The sequence below is a fragment of the Lissotriton helveticus genome, chromosome 2_2 (genome assembly GCF_964261635.1).
Source record: "Lissotriton helveticus chromosome 2_2, aLisHel1.1, whole genome shotgun sequence".
In the NCBI taxonomy this organism is placed as follows: Eukaryota; Metazoa; Chordata; class Amphibia; order Caudata; family Salamandridae; genus Lissotriton; species Lissotriton helveticus.
Window position 1 is genome coordinate 495,045,770 of NC_136060.1, and position 21,849 is coordinate 495,067,618.

General features: G+C 44.9%; 2 protein-coding genes across 20 annotated transcripts in view; one reads left to right on the forward strand and one right to left on the reverse strand.

Moving 5' to 3' along the window:
- LOC144821568 (E3 ubiquitin-protein ligase TRIM39-like) overlaps positions 1-21,849 on the forward strand; it is a 1,056,022-nt gene that overhangs the window by 544,681 nt on the left and 489,492 nt on the right. For 3 of the 19 annotated variants that reach the window (XM_078678761.1, XM_078678766.1, XM_078678764.1), the window contains one exon: positions 17,857-18,630. The exons of the other annotated variants lie outside the window; for them this stretch is intronic. The gene's annotated coding sequence lies outside the window, so the exon portion shown is untranslated. The remainder of the gene's footprint in view (positions 1-17,856; positions 18,631-21,849) is intronic. 19 annotated transcript variants of the gene reach the window in all.
- Positions 1-21,849, reverse strand: part of LOC144821567 (matrix metalloproteinase-21-like) — a 413,645-nt gene that overhangs the window by 370,765 nt on the left and 21,031 nt on the right. The gene's annotated exons all lie outside the window — the stretch shown is intronic.

Genomic DNA, 21,849 nt, shown 5'->3' on the forward strand with positions numbered 1-21,849 from the left:
TTGGTAATAAATCATAAATACCAATCCGGAATTGTTTTTTTATTTTTTGTTTGATTGCTTTTAATTCTATTCCAGTGTATGTTACTTACAATACACTATCCTTACTGGGACCCTTCTACATATGTATCCCAGGAACAGGGCTCATCCACAGCAGACCCAAGAGAATTAAGATTAAAAAAGCCAGGTTTTCTGTTTTTTTTTTAAACAAAGTAAAAAAAATCCAATTTGGTAATATGGGTAGGAATTGAATTCCATAGCCTGGCAGCAGCCCTGGAGAAAGACCGGCCGGCCCATCTAGCTTTTCAAAATCTAGGGATACTGACTTTCCTACCAGAAGAGGATGTGAGTGACCTGCCAGGGATATACCAGTTAAACAGGGCAGAGAAATGTTTATACCCTTTATGAGGTAGGGCTTGAAAGACTAAGCAGATAGCCTTATAGAAGATGCACTTTGATACCATCTCTAACCAACGCACGCTTAGGGAAAAAAAGACTAATGCATTCAGACGCATTTTGAATCACTTACAGCTTGTTCAATGAGGAGGCCATAATATTCAAATAAAGAGCATTGCTGTAGTCCAGTCTAGACAAAGCTAAAGCAATGACCACCACATGACCCAGGTCAACAGGAAAAAGGAAAGATCTTCCTAGGAGTCTTAATAATGTAGACACAGGTGCTAGTGGTCGATTGACCTGCAGTCAAAATTCAAAAGGATATCAGACCCCACTCCAAGATTTTTTTCGTAATTGTTTGCGCAATGTTCAGTTTAAGAAAATTTTCCTTCAACCAGATGTTTATTCTTGTCATGCAGTGATTAAATCTGTTGGCCACCATGGGAAAATCGTCTGAGATAGATATTATAATCTACGTGTCGTTCCCATAAAACAGTGCTTGAAAGCTGCAGAAACGTATAAGCTCAGCGAGCGGGGCGACATACAGATTGTATAGAGTTGGTCTCAGCAAGGACCACTAAATACTAAAAACCTTAGCTTAAAGCCACCACAACTGACCACTTGCACCCGGTTTATAGAAAGGAATAGAGGAGATTAAGGGCTTTCCTCTTGACACCTGCCTGATGGTGACGCTGTACCAGGAGCGCGGGTGAGACCGTGGAAAGGGCTGCTGATCTAGCAGCACAAGGACAGCCGCCCCACCCTGGCCAACCTGGCGTCTAAAGCTATCAGTGGAGTCCACAAGTGCTGTCTTAGTGTTATTCCCACTCCTGAAGCCCTTCTGCAAGGAATCTAGAATGTCACAGGTATCAATAAATGTTATTATTTCCCTGTTAAGATTTCTCCAGGATTTTTGGAGGTGCAGGCAAGAGCGAGATGGGATGTGAACTCCTCATATCATTAGTTAATTTGAATTTCTCCTTGTTCCGGGAGTCATGCTGAATATGCATATTGGGTAAAACATACAGTAGAATAAAACACAAATGACAACATCAGGAAAAGTAATACTGTGGATCGATTTGGCGCAATTAGTGAGTTGGGAAGAAGAGGCATTTTAGTGCTTTGATTTAGCCAATGGTTGATGTAATCATTAGATAGGATCTGAAACGTACACGGTGGAGTTAGAACAGTATGTGCTGCAAAGGTAGGTTGAGCTCAATCTGAAATGTTCTGTGTTTTGACGGCTACTGTTGGACCTGGCAGCCATAAGATGTCTTCACCCCCAAACTTTTTGCCTTACGCCTCCATTTTTGCTAATCTCGTTTTTGTTGGCCTTAGGACTCTGTGTTCTTTACCAGTGCTCCAGTGCATGAGCTCACTCCCTAAAACAAAGTAACATTGGCTTACAGCCAATTAATATTTATTTTACTTGAAAGTCTCTAGTGCAGTGGTACTATAGGTATCCAGGGCCTGTACATTAAATGCTATTAGTGGACCTGCAGCACTGGGTGGGCCACCCACTTAAGTAGCCTTCTAAATATGTCTCATGCCTGCCAATGCAGCCTTTGTGTGCCGTTTTAAACTGCATTTCGACCTGGCGAAATAAACCTTTTAGCAGGCTTATCTTCCTTTTAAATACACATGGTCACCCTTACGGGTAGGCCCTAAGCAGCACATAGAGCAGGTGTAGGAAGCTTGCTCTCTATATAGTGCACCAAAATGAGAGATTGTGCAGAGTCCAGGTGGCCCTTATTTGTTTATAGGGGCTATAATAATAATCCCAAATGCTGTCTTTTGTGGTAGTGTTGGTGAGCAGTTTGGCTTATCAGAGGATAGTGTGAAGCATTTATTGCCTGTTCTTCTGGATTTAAGGTAAGTAGGGGGCAAGGTCCAAGGCAGCACCAACAGGTCACCTCGGTCGGCTCTGGGGCATCTGGCTGCTGTGGTGCTTTTCAGCGTTGGGTGCCCTGTTCAAGTCCATGTGAAACGGTCCTGAGATGAGGCCTCAAGCAGGGACTGAGGTCCAGTCCAGTTGATCCCACATGGGGGGCTCCGATCTCAAGGGTCTCTGGCACTCAGGGACACAGTTTGTTCACTGGTACTTGGGCTGGGGAGCTTGTGTGAAGTGGTGCTTTGTCGAGTGGGGTCACGTTGTGTGAGGCTCTTGCGGTTCTCAGTTTTCTGCAGAAAGAGGCTGCAGTTGGGACCAGTCTGGCCAAACCCAAAGGCAGACACTCTGCTCTAGAGTATCTCTGGACCCCGTTGGCACCTTCGGTTCACTTAGACTTGGGCTGTGGGGCTTGGGTGCAAAGATGATTTTGAAGTTGTAGGTTGCTCCTCCACAGCTTTGGGTTTTCACCAAATGGTGGTGCAGTCCTCAGTTCTTGATTCATAGGCTCTTCATTGTCCTTTTTTCTTCAAGAAGACAAATAATCTGATGTCCTGCTGTCAAGGGGCCACCTAAATACTCAATTTAAGAGTGTTAAGGGGACTGAAGGGTAGTTGCAATGGGCTACTTACCTCTGGGGTCACTACACATCCTAGATGACCTCTTCCTGTGGGGAGTGGGCATCACCCTGTCCTAGAGTTCCTAATTCCACGACACACAAGTTGGTGGAAACTTTTCTTCCGTGTTCACTTCAAGCTGCTCACACTAGAGGTGTGTCCGGCTCGGCAGTACAACATGCCTTCTTACTATCTAATAGCCTGCCTGTCTTAGTGCCAAATGGGCCTCAGGCCAGGGGGTGAAATTCCCAAAGGCTGAGGGAAGCCGGGGTCGGATATTAGAGGCGCAGAGACCTTTGAAGACTCTGGCCTTCACATGCTAATTCACTAGCTTCCTGCTGGAGGAGGTGGTAACACCTGCCAGAGCAGGCATTGTTCATGACCTTCTTAGAGCGTTGGCTCTCACTTGCTGGGGTTCCGAAACCTGTCTCTGGTGCCAGGCTGGAAGAGACCGGTCAGCCAGCACACTATTAGATTAATAAGGATTTAGGGGGGCACCTCTAAGGTGCCCTCTAGGTGAATCTCATAATAAATCTAGTACTGGCATAAGACAAGGTGTTTGATACCAAACACCATAGATTTCAGTGAAGCCATTATGTAGATTGGTAACTTGTTTTGACCAGTACCCAGTACATGCTTTAAGATGGCCTCCCTGTTCACTTGCAATATGTGTAGTAATAGAACTAAAGATCACAGGGGCATATCTGCTCATGCAGATATGTCCTCACATTGAGGTTACGTAGTTTTTGACTCTGCTTCGTATCTAGCCGCCATTTTGTGTTGCCTCACTCAGGCAGCACGACGAACACGGTGTTTTTGTATTTTCAGCTGTCTACGTGTCCTTTGTGTCAAGTAAACCCCCTGCCCTTGTTTACGAAACCGATGTCAGGGTCTGGCCGAGTCCACTAGTCCATGTCTCGGCTGATTGATCCCTGTCTCGACTGACTGTTTGGCTCTCACTATTCTTCCTGACTTTATCTTATTTGACCGGCCTTCGCTATTCTCTTCGTATATTCTCTTGTTACATAAACTATCCTTTGAAGCATTCAAACATGTTCTACCACCTGCAAATTGAATTACGGCCACTAGTGTTGATTAACTTGAGGGGAGGAGAGCACACGGGGTCTGAAGGAAGGGTGTGTTTTGGACATTCGATAGCTTGTTTTCGAACTTTTCCTATTCGTCAGTTTTGTATGTTTGGGAGTGGGCATTGTAAATCTGTGTACTATAATAGATTGTGCGCCACGGAATTAAGTGGCAGTCTCCTGAGAACTTACCACTGGTGTACTTCTAGGACCACTGTGTTTAGCTGCAGCTAATAAATCTGATTTTCTATGCCCAACAGAGTGTCTCGTGTCTCTGTTTGACAAGGGAGGTGAACCCGGAGATATTAGGCGTGTCCTGCGCCGCTTGGCCCATAAGACCCGGTTCTCCAATTGGTGGCCCAACGTGTGGGCGACTTCAGTGGTAGTGGTTCAGCCCGAGGGTCGTGAGGAGCTTCGCAAGAAAATTCTGGAGGGTTCGCGAACCATGTGAGCGACCCCTGTATGTCGAAGTGGACCGAAAGTCTTTTGAAGCGCGGCTACTCCTTTCCGACGGCTGCTGACGACTGCTGCCCTGACTGTCGCCCTGCTTTGGCCCTCTGGTTATGATTGGTATCACGAGACGTTAGACGGACATCTGTTGGCGTGAGAAAACACTTAGTTAAGTATTCGTGGGTAGCGCACACTCTTTGTTTTGTTTTTTGTTATTCGATCAGTGCACTAATCGAAGCCGAGGGGTAAGTACGTTTGTGCTGTGACTATATTGTCTTAAAACCTCTTGACGTTTGAAAAATCCAGTTTGTTAGAAAAATGCCTGGATTTAGTAAGTTTAGGAAATTCTGTTGTCTTGGTTGTTCTAGGGATTCCCGGCTAGAGGATTCTTGTCCGATTCCTCCGGTTGGAACTCCCACTTATGAGCTCTATTCGAAACATGGTCTCGGTCCTATTATTTTTAATGAAACATGGATTCGATACACAAAGAAAGATGGGGTCTTACAGTGGCCACAAAATGGTAGCTTTGAGCCTGATATATTAAATAATTTGGAAGCGATTTTGTTTAAGAGAAAAGCCCGGCCGGCAATGTTTGACTCTTTCAGCCTTTGGCGTAAAGAAGCCAAACAGAAAGAAATTAAGCAAATGAAGAAAGATAAGAAGGAGCAAAATATGACACTTTTACAGGCCGCCCAACAGTTTAAAAATGACGAGACTGATCAGATGATCGAAGTTTCAGAAAGACAGCATCGTATGGCAATAGATAGATGTTATCCTGTGTTGCCTACTTCCTCAAAGAGTAAGGGTCCTGACGAAGATCCTTTCATGTCCCATTTACTTACACTACCTCCGCCTTATGTATTAGGTGCTAATGCACCCCCATTACAACCTGCTGCTAATCCAGTTATTCCGGTTCCCGCACATTTGCCTCTTCCAGTGATTCCACCTCCGCCTCCTTTGCCACCAACTTCTGTACCTCAATCTTCTGTGCTTCAGTCTCCTTCATCTTCAGTTTCTTTTGCTACTAGTTCTTCTCCTGTTTTACAGAATACGTTGTCTCCTGTTCTAGTGTCAGATTCCCCTACAGCTCGACAACGATTAGTTAACACTGTTTCTGGTCTATTGTCACCTTTTCTTGGGCCTCTTTCTTTTGCTCCTGCTTCATCTCGAAGGCAATCTCGTAGTCAGATTCCAGGTTCGGAAGAGCGGATTACGCTAGATTCTCTTGCTCGTAATTGGATTATGAGTGATCTACAGTATAGTGTGCGTGATATTTTAGATACTTTTCTTCAATGGAATGCGCCTACTCAGAGGTATGTCTTTGTTGTTATGTGTAATACTCTTATCAAAGCATGGGGAGATATAGATTTGGACTTACCTCCTCAGGGTTAGTTCGAGATACAGGATCAATTTGATAAGGGCCTTACTGTGGGTCCTGATGTAGAGCATGCTGTTCAAAAACTTGTTACTTTTCGGTCTTCCTTTTTCTCTCAAGCTCCTCTTGAACCTGATCCTGCGGTTCGGCGTAATATGAAACACTATCCTATGCGAGAAGTTCCTCCAATATGGAGAGATGCAGATCCAAATGCTAATCCGCCTATCCTTGCTCATTTCCCGCGTATATGGGTACATGATCCTTGGAAAAGATCGGAAGTGTTGGCGCTTAAACAGTCTTTACCGGACCCTCGTAAGAATCCTGCTGGGTATTATAAAGAGTTGTCCCAGACTGTTGATGCGTGTATCATGAATTTGGCAGATATTGATTTGCTGATGGGAAATGTAGTCCCACAGGCTGTATGGGCTAAAATTCGTAAAGAAGACCATGATCAAGCTTTAGGTGGTGCTTGGGCTGCTATAGTAGCCGCAGATGCAGGACAAATAGGTGGTGCCAAACCCGATGATTTGATCACGGAATTACCCGGTAGAATAATAGCTCTTATGAAAACGATGATGCCTGCTGTACGCGTTAACTGGGATAAGATGGCAGCGTGCAAACAAAAGACGGATGAAAGTGTCTCCGATTTCTTTACCCGTTTTGAAGAAACTTTCATCGACCATAGTGGTCAAAATATGAGTACTGAAGGTGGACAGCGATTATTCGTAGATAAATTTGTCTTTAATCTACTTCCGGAATTATCACATAAATTGAAACAATCCGAGAGTTCATGGGCCGTTTCATCGACTGCCCAGATATTAGCTACTGCTCAGTATTATGAGAATAGGGATAAGGAAGAAAAGGAAAAAGTGGAGAAAAAGACTAAAGAATTGAAAACGAAGATTCTTCTGCAACAGGCTTATCCCCCTCGTTTTGATCAGCCCCAATCACAACAGGTCTGCCCTGTTCCCATGATGCACTGGGCCAGGGCCAGACTAATTTGCATGTAGCCAGGTTCTGAACTGGGATGGTGCAGTGAGCTAAAAAACGGTGATGGATCAAGCCCTGATCTTTTGACTGGGTAGGAGTGTTCTGCTTAATTCAGATACTCTGTCCATCACCACCCCCTGTTATGAATCGTTTTGGCCACTACAAGTGTGGAAGGGTATACTCAGATGTGAGTCCCTTGCTCACTGCACCATCAGGATTCAAGCAAGCCGGGCCGAAGACGGCTGCAATGCCAGAAACCGGTCCCCGGAAGCTTGTTTCCTTTCCAGTGAAGAATTGGCTTGGTAGTTTGGTCTGCCCTGTTCCCATAATGCACTGGGCCAGGGCCAGACTAATTTGCATGTAGCCAGGTTCTGAACTGGGATGGTGCAGTGAGCTAAAAAACGGTGATGGATCAAGCCCTGATCTTTTGACTGGGTAGGAGTGTTCTGCTTAATTCAGATACTCTGTCCATCACCACCCCCTGTTATGAATCGTTTTGGCCACTACAAGTGTGGAAGGGTATACTCAGATGTGAGTCCCTTGCTCACTGCACCATCAGGATTCAAGCAAGCCGGGCCGAAGACGGCTGCAATGCCAGAAACCGGTCCCCGGAAGCTTGTTTCCTTTCCAGTGAAGAATTGGCTTGGTAGTTTGGTCTGCCCTGTTCCCATGATGCACTGGGCCAGGGCCAGACTAATTTGCATGTAGCCAGGTTCTGAACTGGGATGGTGCAGTGAGCTAAAAAACGGTGATGGATCAAGCCCTGATCTTTTGACTGGGTAGGAGTGTTCTGCTTAATTCAGATACTCTGTCCATCACCACCCCCTGTTATGAATCGTTTTGGCCACTACAAGTGTGGAAGGGTATACTCAGATGTGAGTCCCTTGCTCACTGCACCATCAGGATTCAAGCAAGCCGGGCCGAAGACGGCTGCAATGCCAGAAACCGGTCCCCGGAAGCTTGTTTCCTTTCCAGTGAAGAATTGGCTTGGTAGTTTGGTCTGCCCTGTTCCCATGATGCACTGGGCCAGGGCCAGACTAATTTGCATGTAGCCAGGTTCTGAACTGGGATGGTTCAGTGAGCTAAAAAACGGTGATGGATCAAGCCCTGATCTTTTGACTGGGTGGGAGTGTTCTGCTTAATTCAGATACTCTGTCCATCACCACCCCCTGTTATGAATCGTTTTGGCCACTACAAGTGTGGAAGGGTATACTCAGATGTGAGTCCCTTGCTCACTGCACCATCAGGATTCAAGCAAGCCGGGCCGAAGACGGCTGCAATGCCAGAAACCGGTCCCCGGAAGCTTGTTTCCTTTCCAGTGAAGAATTGGCTTGGTAGTTTGGTCTGCCCTGTTCCCATGATGCACTGGGCCAGGGCCAGACTAATTTGCATGTAGCCAGGTTCTGAACTGGGATGGTGCAGTGAGCTAAAAAACGGTGATGGATCAAGCCCTGATCTTTTGACTGGGTAGGAGTGTTCTGCTTAATTCAGATACTCTGTCCATCACCACCCCCTGTTATGAATCGTTTTGGCCACTACAAGTGTGGAAGGGTATACTCAGATGTGAGTCCCTTGCTCACTGCACCATCAGGATTCAAGCAAGCCGGGCCGAAGACGGCTGCAATGCCAGAAACCGGTCCCCGGAAGCTTGTTTCCTTTCCAGTGAAGAATTGGCTTGGTAGTTTGGTCTGCCCTGTTCCCATGATGCACTGGGCCAGGGCCAGACTAATTTGCATGTAGCCAGGTTCTGAACTGGGATGGTGCAGTGAGCTAAAAAACGGTGATGGATCAAGCCCTGATCTTTTGACTGGGTAGGAGTGTTCTGCCTAATTCAGATACTCTGTCCATCGCCACCCGCTGTTATGAATCCAATCGCAACAGCCTTCACAGTTTCAAAGATTGTTTCAGAAACCTACACCTTTTGTTCCGCGACCTCCGTTGGGTCCTAATCAATGCGCCTATTGTAAAGAGGAAGGTCATTTTAAGATTAATTGTCCGGTTCTACTACAGCGTACTGGTGGACAATCAGTGCCACGAGGTCGTGTTCAGTCAGCATAAACACAAAGAGAGTGAGGAGGGTCCTAGGGGATGTTTAACGACCAAACAATGCTACTATCCCTACCATGACAGTTATACCAACAAAAAAGTAGCAGAGGGTCAATCAAAATTAAACTACAAACTAAGTATCTGTGTTGAAGGAAGATGGAGTAAACTCAACTTATCAGCTGGACCTATGAACTCTCACCTAGGGTATTCATTCATTGTGAACAAATTCCCATCAGTTATCGACCTAGATCGCCTTTCATCATCTGGGATCCTTCACTCCATGAAGGCAAAAGTGTACACCCACAGCGGATTGGCAGATGTAGAAGCCTAATCTAGCCTGTGCGTCCCAGTGATTAGTGTAATGTGTAGGGGTTATGGGTTTCAACTGAATAGCAGTGCAAAAATAGTGAAGAAAATAATAAGTGATAAGACGTGTATCTATAAATAAAATTGGATAGTGAAGGGGTGAGAAACTTTAATATGCACCTCTTCACTCCCAAATCTTAAAAAGAGTGCGAAAATAGTAGTGTAAACAAATAACTACTAATAAGTATGTACGGTCAACATGTTTCTGCAGACAAGCGGAGCCAAGGGGTATCCTGCTGCTTCATCAGGACCATTAGCGCTACTGCTATATACAATATAAAAAGATATCACCTGGTTGTGATTTGAATCACCCTTCTCCTGACTTCATGGTTCAATCAGTGCGTGAAGTTCCAGGGAAACACACGAACAAATACACAGAAAAGAAACAGATGACAATTAGTCGGAATCTGTTTGTAGCCTCGTACACCTTAAGAGGCACCGCTCCTATTTTGAGCGTATATCATAGCTATGTATACCTTCATTCATGTTGAATGTTAAATTGACAATCCTTTGTCCCTTACCTAAATCCTATCTTTTCTATATTTGTTTATTAGAGCGGTGCTCTATTTACCTGCGCTGTAGCCAGGTGAGGTGGAGCAGTCCTCTCCTGCCATATAGGTGAGTGACATTGACCTGTGGTGCAATTTTGAGCGTATGTGTGTCTATTGAATGAAGGTTTACATAGCTTTGATATACGCTCAAAATAGGAGCTGTGCCTCTTAAGGTGTACGAGGCTACAAACAGATTCCGAATAATTGTCATGTGTTTCTTTTCTGTGTATTTGTTCGTGTGTTTCCCTGGAACTTCACGCACTGATTGAACCATGAAGTCAGGAGAAGGGTGATTCAAATCACAACCAGGTGATATCTTTTTATATTGTATATAGCAGTAGCGCTAATGGTCCTGATGAAGCAGCAGGATACCCCTTGGCTCCGCTTGTCTGCAGAAACATGTTGACCTTACATACTTATTAGTAGTTATTTGTTTACACTACTATTTTCGCACTCTTTTTAAGATTTGGGAGTGAAGAGGTGCATATTAAAGTTTCTCACCCCTTCACTATCCAATTTTATTTATAGATACACGTCTTATCACTTATTATTTTCTTCACTATTTTTGCACTGCTATTCAGTTGAAACCCATAACCCCTACACATTACACTAATCACTGGGACCCACAGGCTAGATTAGGCTTATACATCTGCCAATCCGCTGTGGGTATACATTCTTGCCTTCATGGAGTGAAGGATCCCAGATGATGAAGGGCGGTCTAGGTCGATAACTGATGGGAATTTTTTCACAATGAATGAATACCCTAGGTGAGATTTCATAGGTCCAGCTGATAAGTTGAGTTTACTCCATCTTCCTTCAACACAGATACTTAGTTTGGTGTTCAGTCAGCACCTAGGGGTAGAGGGCGAGGTGCGTTGCCTCAAGGACAGCGTTCCTTACCCTCGCAGAACGCTATGAATTATTTTGACCAACAAAATTCTCAGTCTGCGCAATATTACAATGATGATTATTATGTGGAGAGTGAAAGTCCCGATTTTCACACTAGCTAGGATAGCCATAGACAAAGTAAGGGAGTCGTATCAGTTCCAGTGGATCAGAATGGACCTTATGTCGATGTTGTAGCATTGGGTGTTACAAAACCATTTCTTTTGGATACTGGTGCAATGAGAAGTTCTATTATGCATTCCAAACTCCCTGGGGCACCTTTGTCTGGCTTAACGAATGTTTCTGTAGGATTCTCTGGCGCCCCAGTTAGTAACCCTATTTCTTGTCCTTTGCCTCTTTCCATTGGTCCGTATTATTTAGAAGCTCCACTTCTTCTGACGACGGGTTGCGGAGAGTATTTATTTGGTTTGGATTTATTAAAACGCTTGCATGCTACCCTATATTGTTCCCCCTCTGGTGTATATCTTACTTTGGGTGATAAATTGACTTCTCCGATGTATGTATCTAAAGACCAACTGCCACTCAAATTGCGTTCACTTCCTGCTACGCTTTGGGCTACGGGTCCGAATGATGTTGGTTTGATTCAAATTCCGCCTTATGTGATTACTGTTAAGCCTGATGTTAAATTGCCACACATTCCTTAATACAGGATCTCTAATGATGGTGAGAGAGCTTTGCTAGCTATTGTTTATGACTTGGTTCAGAAGGGTGTGGTCGAAGAGACCAGAGGAAATGTTTGCAATAGTCCTGTTTTGCCTGTTCTTAAACGTACTGATCCTTCTCAGCCACCTGTGTATCGTTTTGTGATTGATCTTCGAGAGGTCAACAAAATTGTTGTCCCTCAGTTTCCTGTTGTCCCGGATATTACTGCTCTGCTTACTATGATTCCTGCTTCGGCCGCCTGGTTTTCGGTTATTGATCTCAAAAATGCTTTCTTTACCATTCCTATTGCTGAGGAGAGTAGGGATCTCTTTGGCTTCTCTCTCGGAGACCGAAGTTTCCGATTTAAACGTGCACCTCAAGGCTATTGTGAGAGTCCCTCCATCTATACTCAGGCTTTGAAATCTCAGCTTGACACTTTTTCCTTGCCTCCAGGTGCTACTCTTATCCAATATGTGGATGATTTGCTAGTGGCTGCTGATTCGGAAGATGTTTGTAAAAATGTGACTGTGTTACTTCTGCAACATTTGTCTGATTTACACCATAAAGTGTCACCTTCTAAGTTACAATATTGTTGCCAAGAGGTTACCTATTTAGGTCATCTCTTGTCAAAGGAGGGAAGGCGATTGACCCCAGAACGTATCCATGCAATTGCACGAATGACTGTGCCATCCACACAAAGAGAGGTGCGTGCTTTCTTAGGCATTACCTCTTATTGTAGCCAATGGATCCCAAATTTTTCCTTGCTGGCCAAACCTTTGTTGGCACTTACTTTGAAAGATACACCCCAACCTCTTCCTTGGACTGGTGAATGTCAGAAGAGTTTTTCTGATTTACGTACTGATTTGTGTTCTGCTCCTGTGTTGGGTACTTCAGATTATAGTAAGCCTTTCACACTCTTATGTACATGAGAGAGAAGGTTGTGCATTGTCAGTCTTGACACAACAATTTGGAGACAAATAAAGGCCATGTGCCTATTTTTCGGCTACATTGGATCCAGTAGCCAAGGCATTACCTAGTTGTCTCAGAGCAACAGCAGCAGCGGCGATCTCCATTCGTCAAAAAAATGGGGGTGAGGAGTTGGCCTAACGGCTAGGGCGCTCGACCTCGGACCTGGGGATCTGGGTTCGTGGGTTCGGTAACGACGCCAAAACCTCCTGTGATTCTGGGCAAATCACTTAATCTCCCCGTGCCTAAAAAATGAAAGTGTGTCCTCATGTAACGTAACTGGAAAAATATGTAAAGCGCTCTGATACCTGATTCGGTTCGGGTCTAGTTCGCGCTATATAAAACTCTGCAAAAAAACAAAAAATAATCTGCTGGATTAGTGTTAGATCATACTCTTAATGTTATGGTGCCACATGCCGTAGATACCCTTTTGAACAAAACAAAGACACAACACTTAACGAGTGCTAGTTTGTCTGGATATGAGTTGACGCTTTTAGCTAGTCACATACATATCAAGAGATGTAATGTTTTGAACCCAGCAACAGTGTTACCTGTTTTAGATGAGAAAAATGTACAAGACCAGCATGATTGTTTTCTTCGTACAGAAGAAGAAACTAAAGGTCGAATTGATTTAAAAGATACACCACTTGTGAATCCGGATGGGATCCTTTGGGTAGACGGGTCTTGCTTCAAGCTTCCTAATGGCGAGACGACAGCAGCCTATGCTGTTACAACTTTGCATACAGTAGTAGAAACTGCACGCATTCCACAGAATTCAGCGCAAGCTGCAGAGTTAATTGCATTAACTAGAGCATGCGTGTTGGCGAAAGGAAAGAGAGTGACCATTTACACAGATAGCCAATATGCCTTTGACGTTGCTCATAGTTTTGGCCGTTTGTGGAAGCAAAGAGGATTCTTTACCTCCCACGGCACTAAAATACAGCATGGTCAGTTGGTAACTGACCTTCTTGAATCACTTGCTTTGCCTGCTCAAGTAGCGATTGTGAAGTGTAGTGTGCATAAGAGGATTACTGATGATGTGGGTCGAGGGAATGCATTTGCGGATGAAGTAGCAAGGGAAACAGCGAAAAATGTTGAAAGTCACATGTATGTTGCGGCCCCCGCAAGATGGGTGGCAGAAGGAGGTATGTGTGAAGACACAGTAGAAAGCGTGAAAATGATTCTGAAGGAAGCAACGGAGAAAGAATTGAGTAAGTGGAGAGAGAGTACGGGAATGTTGGACACGATGGGATGTTGGACGGAATTATCAGAGCATCAGCGGTGGTTGTTACCAGATGCGTATGTATTACCTGTAGTTACTATGGCGCATGGACCAGCCCATATCAATGCAAGGGGTATATGTAAACTTTTGGCTCCAGTATGGCAGAATGAAGGTATTCCCAAATGTGCAGAAAACGTGGTGAAGCATTGTATTGTTTGTTTGATGCACAATCCAGGAAAGGGAACACCAACTCCGGCAGGTCATTTTGCTCCCCCTACGTATCCTTTTGAGGTACTACAAATAGATTACATTCACATGGAACGTTTTAACAACTTCAAGTATGATCTGGTGGTGGTTTGTGCCTTTTCCAGATGGATAGTGGCCTACGCCCTAAAGGACAATACTGCTTTGTCAAAAGTCCTTTTGAAGGAATTTTTCCCGAGGTTTGGTTTGCCGCGCATTGTCTGGAGTGACAATGGGAGTGAATTCGTTGGCCAAATTATGCAGAAAGTGTGTGTGGGTCTTGGTATTAGACAGAAATTTCATGCGGCAAACCACCCTCAGTCAGCGGGTTTGGTAGAGTGTTATAATGGCACTCTCAAGCTTAAATTAGCAAAGATACAGGCCAGCACAGGCCTTTCCTGGCTGACGCCTTGCCCTTGGCACTTCTCTCTACAAGAACGACAGTTCATTCTCGTTTGGGGCTTAGCCCATATGAGATTGTTTTTGGACGCCCAGCTAATGTTTGGGGAGTCCCTCGACCCAAGAAATACTCGGACATTCCGTATCCATTGTTGGTTGATTATCTGCATGACCTCACCACTAAATTATGTGTTATTCATCAACAGGTCCAAAACGCTTTGCCGGAGGCCTCCTCAGATCCAGGACACTCTATCCAACCTGGGGATTGGGTGTGTCTTGAGAGTTTCCAGAGGAAAAAGAACCTGGAACCTCGTTGGGGGCCGTCGAGACAAGTTTTTTTAACCACTCGTACAGCAGTGAAGGTCGTTGGGAAAATGAACTGGATCCACGGCGTGCACTGTAAAAGGGTACCATTACCTTTACCTTATGACCAGTTTGTCCGAGAAGGTGTTGGTGATAGCGAGTGTGAGAAAGTACCCAGATTTGTACCATTCAGTAGTGCACGCCTGGACTGGACAAGTTGTGAAAAAGAAGACAATGACGTTTTGCAGGAAGCTGTACCATCGCACTTACGACTGAATACATCAGATACAGAAACTCTGTTAGGAACCAAACGATACCTGGCAAGACACGGTACAACCTGAGACCAAGGTTGACCAAGGACAATTGAACTTTGTCTTTTATAATTTTGCTTTTATTAAAAAGATTCCTTTCCATTATCTATCAAGTTGCAGGGTCACGGTAGGAGTCTTAGGCTGTGACCTGAATAGTGACTAGGGCAACAGGACTTGCAGTGTCATAGGAAGGCTAACAATCACAGCCAAGTGATTAAGGAAGATTATCGTGAGCAACGCCTTTAGAGTAATGGATAACGAAATGGAAGGGGGTAATATTAAAATGATGAAAAGAAACCATTATAAGAAGTTACTGTTTAGTCGTTGTGGCGTAGCATTATATATTTTAGTATATTTATGCAGTTTATTAGCATGTGTAGGATGAATTATACACATTATGCAGCCAGCCCCTTCTCCTACTTCTGTCTCTTTGATTCTCTCCACTACTATTTTTCCGCACAAGTCCTATGCACTCCCAGACCATGAGCAAATGAGGAGAACGGAATATCTCAACAATTCATTTATCCAATTGTTACATCAGCATCAATTGGTAGTGAATACTACTGACTGTTGGGTCTGTGGGCTCATGCCCCACAATACAGAGAGAGGGATGCCGTACTTAGTTCTCCCATTTTCGTATGAAGGTTCTGCTTGGGCTTATCTGGCTATGTTTTCTAATGCATACCAGAATCAACTTCGATACCCTCCTGATGGGTCCTATAATGGTGGAGTCGATTTTAGCCACAGTCCTTTGATAAAGGGAATAGTAACTAGGGCAAAAATCGCTGACATTAGTAAAATTCCCAAGGATGAGAAGCAAGCATATGATGGGTGGAATGTGACTCGTTATATCACTAGCCTCACTGACAAGATTAAGCAGAAAAGATCTTCACCGATCTGGACTATACCTCATAGAGGTAATTTGTGTTTTCAAATAAATGGCCAGAACACTAAAATTAAACAGGAAAAGAGTAATTGTTCCCATACATATGTTTACACACCCTCAGTTTCTCCACCGTTGGTACCATCTCAAGGTACATATTTTATCTGTCATGATAGAGCTTATACATGGCTTCCCACATATTTCTCGGGAACATGTTATATAGCTTTCCTTCTTCCTCCGACATATACTGCTCCTGCAGATCATCACAGAAAGAAATATGGTAGAGGGGTTATTGATTCTGAAGACACAGCTGGACAAGAGGGAGGAGATTTTCTGAAAGGGTTTCTTCCCTTTTGGGGTCCAATAGCTAATAGCAGAAACATCAGACGTCTAGTCCGTGTGGTCGATGCTACCATAACTTCTGGAGCATTGAATTATTTGACAGCTGAACTTCAGGCGGATCGCCTTATGACTTTACAAAACCGAATGGTTTTAGATATTGTTCTTGCAGATAGAGGAGGAGTCTGTAAATTAATTGGGTCTAGTTGTTGCGTTTACGTTCCCGATAATGCCCCTACAGTATACCAAGCCATTTCTAAACTACATGTCATTTCCGAGTCCATTCATCAGGATACTGGAGATTGGTCTGTGATGGGATGGTTTTGGGGACTACTGTCCACATGGGGATGGAAAGTATTAACTTTCCTTGGAGCGGTTCTAGCGATTATCTTTTCTTGTTGCCTCTGTTTACAGTATGGCCCAGCCATCTGTGGACTTTGTGCCACTGTTTGCGTTCCAAAACCAGTGTCACAGAAAACAGAGAATATTAGAATGATGTTACAGCAACAACTCAATGACCTCATGACCATTGACATCGACTCAGACTAGCATGAGTCCTTTGTGCTTTGCCTGAGTATGGCAAAAGTAGGGTCTGAGGTTACGTAGTTTTTTACTCCGCTTCGTATCTAGCCGCCATTTTGTGCTTTGCCGCCATTTTGTGTTGCCTCACTCAGGCAGCACGGCGAACACGGTGTTTTTGTATTTTCAGCTGTCTACGTGTCCTTCGTGTCAAGTAAACCCCCTGCCCTTGTTTACGAAACCGATGTCAGGGTCTGGCCGAGTCCACTAATCCATGTCTAGGCTGATTGATCCCTGTCTCGACTGACTGTTTGGCTCTCACTATTCTTCCTGACTTTATCTTATTTGACTGGCCTTCGCTATTCTCTTCGTATATTCTCTCGTTACATAAACTATCCTTTGAAGCATTCAAACATGTTCTACCACCTGCAAATTGAATTACGGGCACTAGTGTTGATTAAGTTGAGGGGAGGAGAGCACACGGGGTCTGAAGGAAGGGTGTGTTTTGGACATTCGATAGCTTGTTTTCGAACTTTTCCTATTCGTCAGTTTTGTATGTTTGGGAGTGGCCATTGTAAATCTGTGTACTATAATAGATTGTGCGCCACAGAATTAAGTGGCAGTCTCCTGAGAACTTACCACTGGTGTACTTCTAGGACCACTGTGCTTAGCTGCAGCTAATAAATCTGATTTTCTACGCCCAACAGAGTGTCTCTTGTCTCTGTTTGACAAGGCAGGTGAACCCGGAGATATTAGGCGTGCCCTGCGTCGCTTGGCCCATAAGGCCCGGTTCTCCAACATACAATATAATGCACTCTGCCTTAGGGCTCAAAGTCCTGTTATGGGGCTGACTTACATATATTAAATGCAGTGACTTTGGGATGGCACTCAGGAGTGTGCCATGTCATGTTTTCACTCATGGTTTGCACATTTTCACGCAGTCTGTAGTGGCAGTCTGTGTGGAATTTGTCTGTGGGTCCTTTAGGGTGGCATAAGATATTCTGCATCCCTTAGGCACCCTCTTTAGTACCCATGCCCTAGCTACCAGGGGTACCATTTACTGAGGACTCACAGGGATGCTAAAGTCCTTGGCCAATTGTAAAACAATCAGACATCACCTTGTTTTAAGGAAGGAGCACGGGCACGGAGTTCTGGTTAATAGGACTCGGTGCACTGTCAGAATTCAAGACCAGCATCCAGTAGCTAAAAAGGGGGCAAAACGTGTGTGTGGGGGTGGGTACTGCACCAAAAACCCAGTTTTCTACAGCAGGGTGCAGTGTATTTAAAAAGTTGGACATGTACTGTTAACTTTTACATGTCGTGATAGTGAAAAACTCTTTAATTTGTTTTTCACGTTTTCAGGGCCTACCTTGCCTCTGCTTGCTGAGAAAGAAGACTAAACCTGCACCCATCATCCAAGGCGGAAGTGACTTCAAGGGTCAGCTGACCTCGCGTTTTAAGCTATATGGACTTCCTGATACTCCCTGCATCTTCCCAGCGGACCTGCTGCCTGGACCTATAATTGGCCTTGCAACTGGACCTACCTGAACCCTGCTGCCTTCTGCTGGAGTGAGTTCCAGACCCCCAAAGTAGTGCCCCCCCCCACATCCTGGACCCTTGGCATGGTCTTAATTGAGCTGTCCTGAAATTTTGGGCTGTACGCAAATGCTAATGGGCCTGCTAACGCCAAGATCTTGCAGCCTGTGCTACCTACCAACATGAAGTTCCAGTGAATGTGACTCTTCACACCACAGCGACCGCAAGCAACACCGGGCAATGTAGGATCTGCATTTCGTGTTACAGCATCAACAGCTTGTGGTGTCTGCCAACGTAAAGCTTCAGCAATGACCATCCGCCGCACCAGACAGGATCTTCGCTCTGAACTGACAAACATCCGCTACATCAGGCCTGCTCTTCGTGCCATATCAATGACCATCCGGAATGCTCTCGCTGCACCTTGTGGCTCCTTCTATCGAGAAACGGAACTCTTCTTGCTAGACTTTGAAGTTAACTCTTTCATCTGGACTAACCTGGTCCCTGGATTCGGCCCGCACTCCATCAAGGTCGGCCTGAACTTGTGACTTTCATCCGTTCTCACATGACCTGATAACCACTAATGGCGCTTAGTGCTTTTAGGTACAATACTTACCTGAAATCGTTAAAATTGCGTATCTCCAATTCAACTGATTGTATTTTGTCTTTATGGTGCCAAATTATTTTTTACATTTTACTCTGTTTTTCGAAAATGTGTGGAATTTTTCTTGTGTTGTGTTTTCATTTTATTAGTTTGCATTGATGTATAAATACTTTACACATTGCCTCTAAATTAAGCCTGACTGCATTTGTGTCAAGCTACCAGAGGGTTAAGCACAGGCTATTTTGAGGTTCGCTTGATGATCTTTTGGGGCATTATTACCCTGCAGGAATTGTCATCCAGCTCCATGCTGATACAAGTGGGATACAAGAACAATTAGTGAATAAAAAGATGCTTCTGAAATAGCACCCATGTCCCGCGAGGAGACAATATCTGGCAATGAAGATGGCCATGCCTACACTGGCATCCTCCTCTGTGAGCCGGCCTGACCCAGCCTCCTGTCCTCTCTGCCCTACCGAACACGGCTGACCTGCTGGTCTGGTGTGGGCCTGATCGATCGCCTGAATTTTCCTCTCTCCGGCGCTCAGAGCTGTCGAGCAGCTGGACTGAAGCTGTTGTACGAGCATGCATGCCGTGAGTGAGCATCTGCTCACTAGCTCCGCGCATGCTGCTGCAAATGCATTGGCTGCACGGCTCCATCAAACCTGCGGTATGTGGATTCACTGCACATTCTATTTCTCTCATTTGTAGCGCTTTTCAGGCGACCACCTGTATCACTGTGGCGCTCGCCCTAAAGGCACATGAGGTTGCCATCGTTTTATTTTTTTACCACTAACTGATGGACAATACGTGTTGGTCCTGGTCGAGGAGTATTCTTGTTTTACACTAGTTGAGCCCATCTCATCAGCATTGCTGAACAGTGCATGGGCTTGCTGGAGAAACCATTCAATGAGCATCTGCCGAGAAGATCCAGTTGAGTCTGGCACTGTGCCAAGTTCTGAATGCCTATCGTTAGAAGCCTCATTCCACACCCACCAAGAACTCAGCCACTGTCATGTTTGACAGGGCAATCAATCCTGGTCAGTCTTCCTGAGCGGACTGCTAGGAGGCTAATGGATACTCAGAAGCTTTAAGCTAATGACTTACGCAGGAAAGAGAAAATTGAGGTATATGTGGACCATGCAACGTCAAGCTCGAGAGATTGCCATTGTTAAAGGGCACTGGGTCTCGTCAGACAAAAACAAAGAACGAAATCTTAAACCCCATTTGCCAAAGACCCTCAACAAGTTATGAAGAGAAAAGGACATGTGGTCACTGATTCTCTAGCTGGGAAATTCATCCCCAGAGATGTGTCCCACTTCAAACAAATTAGTCATTCTTCAGACCCGTTTAACCATGACTGATGAGTCCCATTTATGTCTTCTGAGACTCCTGGCACCCGGGTGCTCCCCGAGAGGCCGTATGAAGACAACTCTGGTCCAGCTGTGGACTGGTCAGCATCTACATCCGCCTAGAAGACTAACTGAGAGATGTAATTATTCTTTTTTTTTTTTAGGTCTCGCCTGTCAATGCGCTTGCGCATTGAGCGTGCAAGAATATAGGGGCTTATCCAGAGCTTAACCAAACTGGCGATTTCATGCAGTGCCCGTGAAAAGCAAGCTCAATGCGCAAGCGCATTGACATAAAAAGCGCGTGCACATCAAAGCCAGCCATCTGTTCCCCAGCTTGGTGCCTCCAGCAGCTCTTCAAAGGGATCTGCTCCGCCCCTTGCTGCATCAAAGGCTTTCATTTCGCGGCCGCATTTTTTACTTTCATTTCGCGGCCGCGTTTTAACTTGTTTTTTTAAACTTGTTTTGCTTTCCTTTTCACCCGTTTCTTTTAACTGTTAATGCATTTCAACTGCTACGTATGCAAAAAAAACTCCTCCAACATGTGCATTCTAAAATCTGCGGACGCCAACTGAACTGTAGTAGTCTCGTGTTCGATCACGCTAATAATGTGTTAACATATCACCTGTTTTCTTTTGCCTCCCCCACACGCCCGTCCGTTGCTGCGTTTCCTGTTCGTATCAGGGCTCATTGTAATTCAGTTAATCTCGATGTGCGGCGCCGTCTCTATCACCCCCACCTCCCCTGCCCGTCGTTCGATTTGGTATGTATATATTCGCACTGTGATTTACATTTCTTTTACAATATTTACTTAAACTATTTTGCTCGTAGCGTTCTCGTTTTCAGTTTCTCCTAAAGAAAGTTAACCCCGTCTCTTTTTTCCCCTCCCACCTACTACTTCTCCGTGTTGCTGCCTGCTTTTACTTCTTTGCTGCTCAAGCTGTGTTTGATCGTTCAGTTAGTGGCAGCTCTCAGAGAAAGCAACTCCACAAGGTATGCCCTCTATGCACAACGCAGGCCAAGCACTGGAGATGCTTGGCAGATTCCTCTTCATTAATCTTATTAGTTACTTTACATGGCTTTTTTGTATCTTTCTCCAACCGTCGTGGTCTCTCGCTTTCTCTCGCAAACCCCCTCCCCCCCTTTCTCTCGGTATTTCTTAATCTCTCTCAGCTCCATTCTCTATTTATGCCTCCACCTTTCTGTCTCCCCTGGCCCCATCTCTCTTTCTTATACACCCTTCTACCACTGCTACCTGCCTCATTCGTTGCCTTCTCTCTGTTCCTTTCTTGGATATCCCATCTCTGTCAATGAACGCTGCTTACCCTCTCCCACTCTCTCTTGGCCTCACAATCTCTCTGTCTTTTTCTCTAATCACCATCTACATCCTAGTTTCTCTCTCACGCGCATTCTCTCCTTCTCTCTCTCTCCCCTCCCGCTGTATTTTTCTCTCCGCTTTAAAGCCACTTCTCTCTTTATCATGCCCCTTCTAAACAAACTACTCCAACATGTGCATTCTAAAATCTGCGGATGCCAACTGAACTGTAGCAGTCTCGTGTTCGATCACGCTAATAATGTGTTAACATATCACCTGTTTTCTTTTGCCTCCCCCACACCGCCCGTCCGTTGCTGCGTTTCCTGTTCGTATCAGGGCTCATTGTAATTCAGTTAATCTCAATGGGCGGCACCGTCTCTATCACCCCCACCCACCTGCCTGTCGTTCTATTTGGTATGTGTATATTTGCACTGTGATTTACATTTCTTTTACAATATTTACTTTAACTGTTTTGCTCGTAGCGTTCTCGTTTTCAGTTTCTCCTAAAGAAAGTTAACCCCGTCTCTTCTTTTCCCTCCCACCTACTACTTCTCCGT